Raw genomic sequence first — 13109 nt, 5'->3', positions numbered from 1 at the left:
ATGATTCATCCTGTTTTTTTCTACATATCACTCCATTTAAGCAAATGATAGTCAATTAATGAAAAATAAATCTATATATAAAGGCACTGCAGATCCTAAAATCAATGAATAACCAATGATACAAATGATACTTATGGGTTTTTTTGGTCACTAACCAGCCCAATGATGTGTGCCTTCAGAAGCTCTGATCCTGCACCTGTGAGGTAAAAATGACATCTCTTAACCAACAAAAGTTGTCCCCAAAGCAAGGTACATTTCAGCCAGAGGAGGAAGAAAAGAACATAGGAAAAATGAAGCACAAAACTAAACACTGTCTCTAAAAATACATTTTATGTCTGACAGGTAGAGGAATCTGCTGTTGAATTGGTCTTAGGCTTTCTTTTGTGTTTATTTTCTCACCCATAACCATTACCGATTTTGATAACACTTCTTTACAGTAAAGTTATCTAGACAACACAAGATAGATTTTATTTATAGCAAAACAAACCACGACAAAATAAAATATATTTTAACAATACTGCAAAATTTTTAATTCTTTCACTCAAATTTTGACATAACTTGATAAAATGATCCCTTATAAAGATGGGCTTGGGAAAAAAAGTTGCAGCTGAACCTGCATGCTTTCAAAAGAGTCAAAAAAGAACCCAAAATAAATATGCCATTTTATAACTACAGATCCCACCAAAATCCAACTACTTATTATATCTTCATTAGTGTTTTGCAAAATTAAAAGGATAGTAATAGTCTGCAATTATGCTTCTTTTTTCAATAAAAATAAGCATTTAAAAAAACCCCCCACCTTTTAAAAACTATTTGTAAGCACAGTTCAGACTGGTACCATTTTTCTCTTCAAACCTAGCTATTTTTCTTCAAAAAAATTTAAAAATCTTCAGTTTGGCACAGATATTTTAGTATGGAAAAGGTCTGGCAAGCTGATTGTAAAGGATGGATAGGCTGACTTTATTTTCCTATTTTCTGTGCAATGTGAGATCACAACATGCCAGACTGGCAGTGATAGCCATGAACCCCTGTTCAAGAAAATTTCAAAGGAGTAACATCAGTGACGTGTGTCTTGTCTACACTGGGCTTTTTGTTTTGCAATGAAATGCTTTTACTTAAGGGCTTTCTCCAGTCCTATGTGCTGATCAATTATTTATTTCCTCTTTTAACAGAATCTGTCCCAAATAATTCAGGGCCTATACTTTTGCAATGCTCGATGAATTAACAGAAGTGCAACTGATGTGCAAATAGATTAGATTTAATAATAGAAACATATGTCCGGGGTCGACTAGTACTTTTCTCCATTTTGATGAGATCAAAACATTAGATGTAATCATGTTTTTGTGCAAGCTTTACACAACAGAAGCATTTTGTCATTAAAATTACAGTTTGTATTCAGCTCAAATTACAGCAATATCACAGCTGTGTTTTATGAGAACATGCATAAATTCTTTGCAACCATTTTGGGCTGGACTGACAAATGTCATATTTCCATTTCTCTTTAGAATGATGCCATTACAGTTGATTTTCCATTTTGATGTGTACAAAATAAAAAAAAAAAAAAAAAAAGAAGTGAAAAAGCCACACAATATTAAAATGAAGCACTACAAAGAACAGTTTTGCTTTATTAGTCTTGGGTCTTATAGCTTTTGTTTTCCATGGACCTTATTCAGTTATGTTCTCTTTCCGAAAGTCATTTGAGATGCAAAGTAAATGGAAGCTATTTTGTAGCACAAAGACCATTCAATTAGTATCTGTGCTTTGTAAAGAAAGTGGCTTGTTTCTCATTTGTTTGTTACTATTGCCACTATCTTTTTTGAAAAAAAAACCACCAAAACAACAAAACCCAAACCAACCCAAAAGCCCGTGTGCCCTTGCCTTTTTTTTTTACTGCAGACTTTGTGATGGTGTTTAGTGGCTAGAATACTTCACACTGAGAATGGTAGTGGTAAATTACCTTGACCTTTATAATATTCTTAATTTTGGTTGGTTACTCATTCCAGTCATCAACATTTACAGCCATACTCATTTCTGGGGAAGACAAAACCAGGTACTAAAATGGAAAATGTCAAATGCTGCTGTACTCTAAGGACATGCTAGACATTCAAATTCTCATACTTTATTATCATAGCAAAAGACTGCAACAAGAGTAGGAAATAACCTTACATTAATCTACACACATGACAGATGGTAACAAAGAGGACAAATGGCACAAGCCAGCCTGTTATGACTTTAAGATGTTCATTTTGTGGTTACCTTCAGATGCTGCTCATCCTTTCGGAGATGAGTCATAAACAAGGGAGCCACTGAAAGTGATTGCCGGTCTGTACGTGCGCTGCTGGTACTCCTGCAGTCCAGCCTCGAAACCACAGTGCGGAGTCTCCTGGTGAGACTGTACCTGCCGTGCACCGGGTACTCTGGCACTTCTGGATCTGCCTGCGATTACGCCTCGCTTACAAATGCAAGTGCTGTTTCACTTGCACTTTCCTGTCCACTTTTCTCTCCAATTCTCAGTTCGTAACTTGTTTTCTTACCTTCAGCCCCATCTTTTAAAGCTCACCTTGTTTCTTTTCCTCCTGTCCTCATTTATTTGCACTAAAATGCCAGGGTCACATTCTAGCCTAAATGAAACAGCTTCAATGACATTATGCATGTGTCACAAGTTAGAGGGGGAAAAAATGATGCAGGAAGAATCAATGGCAGAAGATTTTATGCTAAAAAATTAAATTTATACATATGACTTTAATATACTGATTAGCCAAACACTTAGGAAGACAATAACATTAAGATAGTAACACACATAGTAACATGGATAGCAAAGGCTATTCCTGCCTGAAAGAAGACACAGCAGAAAAATTTTAAATTATGTTGGGTTTAAAAATTTGCTATAGATTGCAAGTAAGCAAAACATTTTTGTGTACCTCCGTTGTCCCCCCAAAATGTAAAATATATGCATTGAACTATGATGACAAAGTCAACATAGAAAGACAAGGGGCCAACACTGTATCAAATTCAGCTGGGGGGAGTGCATTTTATAATTAACTCTTTGGTGTAGTTATTTATTTATTTTCAATGGTCACCTTGTTTGTGCTATCATGAAAAAGTATTAAAGTGGAAATAAACCTCTGTAATTTATCTGCTGCATCAGAGAATGCAAACTCTCTATCAAAGTACTCAGTCTCTGTCAGACCAGTACATTATTTCCCAGTCACCTTGATATTATTCTTAGCAGATAAAACCAGATGAATATATGGGTCCTGTTATGAGCTCATAAGATTTTCACAAGACAACAAACCTCAAACAGCAGGGAAAATCTGTCAGATGAAATTCACCTTAAATAATGAAGTGTGTATTGTCACAGTAAGTGTTACTACATCCAGTTTTAACTTAAGATGCCTTTGCAGTACATTATATTGTATTTTGTGAAAAATGCTGTGTGTTTATACATTTATGCTCTACAGAAATGCAAATACCCTCTGTACAGATACAGAGAGTACACATATAACCTCATGTACCCTTATGCGTGCAGTTCCAGAATCCCAGAGAAGAACCTCTGGAGGTCACCTGGTCCGACCCCCCTGCTCAAGCAGGGCCACCTACAGCTGATGGCCCAGGACCGTTTCCAGTTGGGTTTTGAATACCTCCAAGGATGGAGACTCCACAACCTCCCAGGGCAACCTGTGCCAGTGCTGTCATCCTCCCGGCAAAAAAAGTGTCTGACATTCAGAGGGAACCTCCTGTGCTTCAGTTTGTGCCCATTGCCTCCGGTCCTGTCACTGGGCACCACCACAAAGACCCTGGCTCCATCCTCATTGTACCATTGCACTCTCCCTTCAGGTATTTATATACATTGATAAGATCCCTCTGGGCGCTCTCTTCTCCAGGCTGAACAGCCCCAGCTCCCTCAACCTTTCCTCATAGGAGGGATACTCGAGCCCCTTCATCATCCTCATAGCTCTTTGCTGCAGTGTCTTCGGTCTATTCATTTCTCTCTTATACTGGGGAGACCAGAACTGGAGTCAGTACTCAAGGTATGGCCTCATCAATGCTGAGTAAAGGGAAAGGATCACATCCCTCGACCTGCTGGCAATACTTTGTCTAATGCAGGCCAGGATACAATTCACCTTCTTTGTCGCAAGGGCACATTGCTGGCTCATGTTCAACTTGGTGACCACCAGCATCCCCAGGTCCTTTTCTGTCAAGCTGCTTTCCAGCTGGGTGGCCCCCAGCATGTATTTGTGCAGAACTTTGCACTTCTCCTTGTTGAACCGAATGAGGTTACCTACTTTGTCTGACTGCCCTATTGTAGTAATTGCACACACACGTAACCATAAAATTTGGCATGCAACTTTTCTGCAAATTGATGACTGAGTTACTAAATACCAGAATAATTATATTTATGAAAGTGATGTCAAACATGATGAATATGTAATTTGTCTAAATGGTATTTACTAGGGGCCTGCAGCCTGACCACCTTAGTTTGTGATCTTAACAACTCTAATGAAGTAAGCAAAGTGAAATTCATTTGTTGTTTTCCTATGGAAAACCTAGAGAGCTATTTTATTTTAGCAGAGGATCTGATCTAAAGAAAGTTTGACAAGCGGTATCTTAGGCAATATGTTTCCCTTGAGTAAATGTTCAGATATTTTTTGGATTGATTCTTCCCTTGTGCATTGGTTTTACCATCTAGATACCCATTGATTTAATAGAATGTTTGCATAAAAGCAAGAGTGATCATGAGAAAATCAAGGTTTATCTGTCATTCTGTTAAAGGAACTTCTTCTTGCTTGTTACAGGGCAGTCACTTACATAAAAGCAATAGTTTTGCCACCGTTGAACATGCAATAAAGCCTTTCACAAGCATACAGCATTAGCCAAATTGTCTTAACCCTGTTAAGTGTTTACATTAGGCTTACGAAAGCTTTCCTTTCATTCTGAACAATGTGTTAATCTTCATTTCCTCTCTGAAACTGTTGTGTGCACAGTCAAATAGCTGCTGCGTTCCACCCCAGGAGGTGAAGAAAGTGATTCTTTATAAATCCTAAGGGGGGAAGGGTGTTAGGATGTACAAAATTTATATGTCTTGCTCTTGTCTAAGACTGGCTCAGAGGAGATTCTAGTGTTTCAAGATGGTTTGTGGTATAAAGTATGGTAGGCTACTCAGTTCAGGTTTTCTCATTTAAACACAGATCATATCTGCATTATATTATAGCTGTATCTAGTTCTATAATGTACTGAGAAAATCATTGGTAGAGTAAATCTTGAAGGACCCAAATAGTATTACACTTTTATAGCCACGTCTCTTCTGAGAATCAGCATAAGCATTTCTTATTGAACAAAAGTGTTGTCTTCAGATGGAAGAGATCCAGATATTCAAGCAGTGAAATATATGTCACATTTACCCGTAACTTTTCTAAATATTGGATCCTATCTTATGGTAAGTGACTTTTAAACTTCCACCCTTGGGTTAATATTGAAAGTGGAGAAGCAAGAATGAAAGTACGGTTGAAACTAGCTTTTACACCAAAAGCAAAGCAAACCCTGGTGTATGTCATATAACATAAAAAACATACAGATAACCACTTCAGGAAGAGTGAGCAGTCTTGCAAAACTGTGAGGGAGTAAGGCTGGGTCCCATGTGAAATTAAGGTCCTAACTACAAAGGACTGGTTGAAGTACCTATCATGTCACACTTTCTGTTATACCTTCTCCTTCCAGATTCCCCAGAGAGGGAATAAAGTCTTATTTATTTCCTCAATATTTATCCGTACGGATAATAACTTGAAAGATTCAGCTAGTAGCTACAGTATTAATTTGGCAATGTATCCTTTATTAGAAGTAGTCTTCTAATGATGAAAGAAACTCTAGCCCTCTAACAACCTTTCAACTCTATTATTTTCCTCCTTTTTCCCTGCCTTCTGGGGAAAGGCATTCATTCAGAGTGCTTTTATAAACTCAGTTTCTCCACTGCAAATCTCCTCTGGGGCATATAGGAATAGAAACAAGAAAAAAAGCAGCAACAAGAGATTTTTCTATACTTTCATACTGTCTTCTGTACAAAACCTCGGACAAGAGTGAAGAATTCCCACATCTATAGAAAGAGAAGATAGGTACTGAGGGGCAAATGATGCATCACTATCTCCAGAGGCAAAATAAGGTGGTGGCATCTGTAAAGGGTGAAGTTCTAAGCATTATCTTCAGTAAATCGTTTGAGGGGGAGTGTGTTTGTTTGTTTATTGTGTTTGGTTTTTTTTTTTTAAAAAGGAAAATGTACAAGTGAGTTACCCACTGTTTGTGCCAAGGGTGGACAATTTTCAATCACAAATCTTAATCTCCCAAACCCTTATCTCCTTACATCTTTGAATATATCTCCCTATATCTTTGTCTTTCTGAACAACTGAACATTTATGTTCTCTGCTTCTTTCCATCTCCACAAACCAGGACTTCAACTGTAGGCTACACACTCACCTGTCAGAACCTCCCTTGAAGCCTTCAACTGCCAAGTCCCTTGCCCAGTACTCCCACCCGGAGGAGAGGATCCTGGCACTTGCCTGTGTGGGACGTGGAGAGCGACCACGTAAGGTCATGGATACTAACAGTTATTATGTGGCTTTGGTCCCACGCACAGGTTGGTTTGTTCCAAGTTGGGGATGAAGGCTGCTATCCCTGCCTATCTCCTACCTGCTGTCACTCCTATCCAATAAGGTCTTCAGCTTCTTTAGGAGGAGAGTTTCCACAGTCTGTTGCCCAGTTTACCTCTGAGGCAGGCACTAGTAATTAGTAACGGAGGGTGATCAGATATGGACAGGTGAAGGGGAGGAAAACAACTAAGGAACTAAAACTGCGGGGACTGGAGAGAAGTGGGAAGGAGCTCCTTACTGAAAACTGGGTAATTCAGTCTCTCTTGGACCTTCCAGTAGTAGTTGCTCTGAGGAAGTACAGGGGTTTGAAACAGCATTATGCAAATAAATGTAGATGCAGACATTCGCATTGGGGAGGAACAGAAGTGAATAAAAATTCAAAGTCAAAGCAAGATGTTATTTTTTATTTACTGTAAAAATGGCCATTTTTACAATTCCAGTGTCCTGAGTCAGGCGGGTTTTTTTCATACTGAAATTTGTCAGTAAGGCCAAAGACCATGACTTAAGCCATAAGTTAATCATCTGATTAATCCTCTAAAAACCAGCAGGACCCAAGGTACAATTGCTGCAATGAGAAGGCGTAAATTTCTATTCATCTCTTCAGTCTGAATCAGATCAGTTGACAGATGTTTTATTCTCTTTTTTCTTTGTTCTTTACTTAACAATGAAATAAAGTTTCATTAGATGTATTTAATATTCTTCTTTATAACACCAAAATATATTAAGTTCCAGAAGTGTATTGTGTTTACTTATGTAGCCCTGGTGCTGATTTCTTGGATTATTTGACTTAGCTGTGTCATTCAAGAGTTATAAATTCTGAATTCTGAGTGACTGAATCAGCCTGACTTACTATTTCAGCATCTGGTTTTAATTGCATTGTTGATTTTTTTTCCATCTTTGTTGGAAAGTCAATAAAATGCTCTACCAAATTTTCAGCCATTGTAAATTGACAGAACACAAGTAGAATTACATGGACTTGTACCAGTTCAGACGCAGAAATACCATATATTTTCCTGCAGGCAACCAATTAGGGAGAAAATATGTTTTGAATCTCAGGTTCTCTTTATTGATATTTTTACTTTGTATGAGAACACCATAACAATATCAAACCTACTATGTTCTTTCTTGTTTAAAATGCTTCCTAAACTCCCTCTTGGACTGTAATACAGCTGTTGTAACATACAGTTAAACTTCAGACTTAACTGTAGTGAGTGTTGCAGTCAATTTGGTGTGTAGTATTTCACAGTTGAATCCAATACTGTTTTTCCTCAAGCAAAACAATTTCCATCTTTTCATTCAGGGATGATCACACTTGTTTAACTAACAGCATTGGGTGCAGCCAGGGACTGGTCCTCATTTTCTCCCTGAGTGAGCTCACCGAAACCTGTCTTGATGTACAGGAGGTCTGAGCAGAACACCCCTCCTTCGGTGCACCCCCAGGCTTAGCACTGGCGAGACTCACAGTCTTTGCTGAGGACTAGGAATTAAAACAGGATGGCTGCTGAAGTTGTGGCTGGTGAGCCTTGGAGCAGGGAAAAGACTTCCCACCAGGGCCTGACCCATGACCTGTCAGGGCTAAGGGCCTCTTGCTTTCCTTGGCTTGTGCAAACAGATATTTCAAACAAGGATTTCCCAGGGAATATCAATGAGCAAACACACTTTCCATGGAGAGACTTTGAAAAGATGTAAAGACATGATACGGAGACGTTTTACAGCCTTCCTCAGAGAGGAAGAAACTGAAACAGAGAAAAAAACAAAACACACAAAAAAATATACTTGTTCCTTTTAGGCAGTGAAGGGAGGAACTGGAACAGTCTCTAGGGTCAGCTTGATATCACAAACTAACACTGCCACCTAAAAGAATCTTGGTGTTGAACAGGAAGGTTTTTGTCACAAAGATGGATATTAGAGATTCTTTACCTCAAATAAAATCAATGGCACCTGAGGTACAAATCTCCTTCTAGGAACTGACAAAACTAGACTGGCAAGTTGGAAACGGCTTAGAGAAACTCTCAGGTGCACTAAGCTAGTGATGCTTCCCTCTCCTCTACAGGCCACAGGGGCCCAGGCTCTGCTTCTCCAACTTCTGCAGAAGGTGACAAAGGAAAACAAATGTGTATGAACCTGTTTTGGGTTTCTGTGGTGGAGTTTTGGTAGCAGGGGAGGGGCTGCGGGGCTGGCTCCTGTGAGAAGCTGCTAGAAGCTTCCCCGTCTCCAGGTTGGACCTGCCTCTGGTCCAGGCCAAGCCCATCCGTGGTGTTTGTAGTGCCTCTGGGAGAACAGATTTCAGAAGGGGAACCTGCTGTGGGGATGGAGATTGAAATGTGAGAGAAACCCCTGTTCAGACCCCGAGGTCAGTGAAGAAGGAGGAGGAGGAGGGGGACCGGAGGAGGTGGATGCTCCCACAGCCTGTGGTGAGACCAGACGGCAGGCTGTCCCCCCCCAGCCCACGGAGGGGAGTGGGGGAGCAGATGCCCACCTGCAGCCCGGGAAGAGAGGAGCCCACGCCGGAGCAGGGGGATGAATGCCCCCCAAGATGGCCACCACGCTGTGGGAAAGCCCGCGCTGGAGCAGTCTGTGCCTGGAGGACTGCAGCCCGTGGAAAGGACTCACGCTGGAGCAGTTCATGAAGGACTATCTCCCGTGGAGGGACCCCACGCTGGAGCAGGGGAAGAGAGTGAGGAGTCCTCCCCTGAGGAGGAAGGAGCAGCAGAGACAACGTGTGATGAACTGACCTCAACCCCCATTCCCTGTCCCCCTGCGCTGCTGGGGGGAAGAGGGAGAGAAAACCGGGAATGGAGTTGAGCCAGGAAGGAGGGAGGGGTGGGGTAAAGGTGTTCTAAAGTTTGGGTTTACTTCTCACTATCCTTGTTTTGATTTGATTGGTAGTAAATTAAATTTAATTTGTTTTTCCCCGAGTTGAGTCTGGTTTTTGCCCGTGACCATCACTGGTGAGTGATCCCTCCCTGTCCTGGTCCTGACCCACGAGTGTTTCTTTATATTTTCTCCTCCTCATCCCACTGGGGCTGGGAGGGAGGAGTGAGCAAGCAGCTTTGTGTTGCTTTGTTGCTGGCTAGGCTTAAACCACGACAGAACTACAGAGGAGTCTGAAAAACACCTAAAGGAGCCACAGCTCCATGGGAAAAAATGAAAAAAAGGTCCCAAATCCAAAGGTGGAAATCACTCACATTAAGCGATTAGATCAGATGGAAATAGAAATATTATTGAACATTAAAAAGTGATATGTGGATAACAGCAGACAAAAAAAACAGTAAAAAACTAAAGGGATTCCCAGTTAAACTAAAAAAAGGAATTGTCAGAAAGTAAATATTTGAGATCCTGTCAAGAAAACTGTAACAAAGGGGAAAACTAATTTTAAATATACAATCATCCAGCATTTTTAAAGGAGTATTACCTGGCTTCACTGCTGTGAAAACAGGAATCACTTAATGAGAGCCATTAGGATATGAAATGTTGTATTGTAAGTGCAGGGACTGGTTACTTTTCAAGGTTTTTCCTCACTCACATTAGAAAACAGTCAATGAAGTGCTCAGCTAATCTAATAAAATCCATTGCTCGTGGTTCCATATAGGTATTGGCTTTGTGGTAAAACTAGAGACTATGACACAGAACTTTGCTCATAGGTAAAAATTTCTGAAAGGCTGAGATTATACTTTGAGATAAAAGACCCCAAAGAGATAAATGATGCCAGCATAGGATGTCTCCTGACTTGGCAATAAGCCATATCTCAGAAGCCTCACAACCAGAAAACATTAAAATGGCATCTTCTATAAGGAGCAAAAGGCAAAGGCAACAACAATGACAAGTAACCAAGTGGAAAGGAGAGAAGATAATTAAGGGGGAACATTAAAGGCCTTGTAGGACACTTACAATTCTAAAATTTCTCGCCTTTAAAAAAATTTATATTAAGCAGTGCCAGTACATGAGTCTACAACAACAGTTACATAGAGTAGGTAGGAAAATAGTGTAAGGATTTATCACACCAGTCGGCAAGGCAGATTCACTAGAGGTAACTGCGGGTAATGTTACATAGTAGTATAATAGGAAGGAATGTACTATGACAGCTTTTGTTTTCCTTATTCTATAACCAACGAAGTATTTCTGCTTCTAATCTAAGACTGGAGACGTATGGGAGAAATTGATTCCTATTGCAGAATGTTGTTTAAACAGCTCATCAGTAAAAATATTTATTTGCCATCCTTAGCATGGGGCAAAAAAAAGTATCAGCTTATTTCAATCTAAGGGTGTTGATTTTATTTGAAATAGCAAATGTTTTCAAATGTAACTTTTAAACCTGCAAATAAAAAATTTCCCCGAATCTTGAGGAAAAGTAAAGTTCTGTGGAGAGTGATTGGTAGGAAAGGATGGTAAGTTTTCTACCTGAGAATGATTTTTCTTTGAAGAAGTGGGCTAAGAAAATGAAAAGAGGATGTTCAGCTAGCGTACAATAACTAAAAATATAGATGGTCTAAATGTGAGAATGCTAAGACTGGATTAGCACTAAAGGGAAAAGAAGCAGTGAAGACAATAACTTTGTGTTTGATCAGAAGGCTTTATGGCATCTGAACAAATACAGTCTTACATGAATGACAGCCTATACTCCTATATTTCAGTGTATCAGTTCAAACAGCAAGGACTGGTTTTAAGAAAAAGCTATCAAAAATTAATTTTTAAACAAAAACACTATCTCATAAGAAAATAAAAGATATATGAGATGATGGTTGGCATAAGAAGAAACTTTATGTGTCACAAACAAAAAAAAAATGTACAAAAAGTTCAATTATGCTGATTTCTATATAGTTTCTACTTGAAAAACCACCCTCAAAAGCCAATAACTTTAAAATTTATATAGATGAGTGCACAGGGAAAAAAAAAAGCACTGTTATCTTGGGACAAATGCATAGATTTGCATTTGAAGACATAATTTTTGCAGATGAGATATATTAGACTATTAAAATAGGCAGATTCACTCTGCTGCTAGTAAAAGATAGCATAAAGTTTGGGAGCAGAATTTCTACATCCTGGGAGAGAAAAATTAATCCTGTTTCAAAAGATTTCTCCTTATTTTCCTACTTTATTGCAAAAAAGATTTTATGCAGTAATACATACACTCTTTCATGGCCATGAAACTGTTAACAGGCACAGAAGAGAAAATTAATGCTCTTCTAAATGATACACTACAACAAATATTGAATAGAATATAATCAAATGTAACTGATGAATAATAATGTGACAGAGTCACATTTTCAGTGTGCTTGAAAGACAGTTTCTGAAAGATGTTTATATGCCTAAATGTTTCATGCATTGTTTCAATGCATTTTGGGAGTTTTGTTTTGGGGAGTTTTGGGTTTGTTTCTGGGAGTTTGGGGTTTTGGTAATTCGAGCTGCCACAAAACTGTATCTCCACATCATTACCAAAATTATACAAACATATCCCATGCAAAGCTCAGAGAATGTACCTTGTGTAAACTAACTGTGTAAATCCATGAAATTTGACAAATAATTCCATATATTTTAGAGACATAGAGGAAAACAACTCAATCCCCAAAACACACGAAGAAAAGGATATTTTAAAATTGATTTGACTTCTGGAATTCTAATGTACCAGGTAAGTCACCACACAATATTAGAAGCAAAATTTAAAAATAAGAAAGAGTATTATTAGGAAGAAAAATAATGATGACCAAACAAAACCTGTATATGAGTTGTTTCCATGTTTGTTTTTATTCTCATTTATACCTAAGGGAGAAATTGCCTAAAGAACACAGTTTACCATGGGCTAATAAGTAATGAGGTGGAAGACAGCATGCGCCAAGTGAGGCAGAAAAGGACCTTTTTGTAAATGGTGTGACATCTATTGTCTAGACTGTTGTATGTGTTATAAAATGGTTCCCAAAATTGCCCATTTGTTTAATAGTTTCCTAGAAGCCTCTCAAATTCCAAAATCAATGAACAATTCACTGAAGTTGAAATCCAACAAAGACAAAATTGATTGCACCTCTCATGCGTCTGTGTCCGTAATAAATACTAATGCCCAACTATTTGCCAAAGACTTGCTAATAACGCTAACTCTCTGTTGCTACAATTAACTGAGACCCAGATAATTTATTCCAGGAAATCCTGATAATAATAAAGTCATACAGAGATAGAGATACAGTTAGGGAAAATTTGAGAACTTCAGTGGCCCATCTATATGCCTTTTTAATAAGCCATCCCAAGGACAATAATTATACTTGGACATGCAGCAGGAAGACACTGGCTGTTGGGAGTTAATCATATCAGACTTTTTCAAAATGTGTGTGGAAATGAGTTTGATCCCTCCAGCACAAGCAGTAGCTTGATATAATTTCCACTTCTGTTGTATAACAATATAGGCACATAATGAACTCTGGAGATAATTAGGCAGCAGAAAATATGTAGTCAGGAACATTACAAAAAACTTCCAAT

Source organism: Haliaeetus leucocephalus, unplaced genomic scaffold, assembly GCF_000737465.1.
Source record: "Haliaeetus leucocephalus isolate CR32 unplaced genomic scaffold, Haliaeetus_leucocephalus-4.0 Scaffold384, whole genome shotgun sequence".
Taxonomy (NCBI): Eukaryota; Metazoa; Chordata; class Aves; order Accipitriformes; family Accipitridae; genus Haliaeetus; species Haliaeetus leucocephalus.
The sequence above is the reverse complement of the archived record's forward strand: the minus strand, read 5'-3'. Positions refer to the sequence as shown.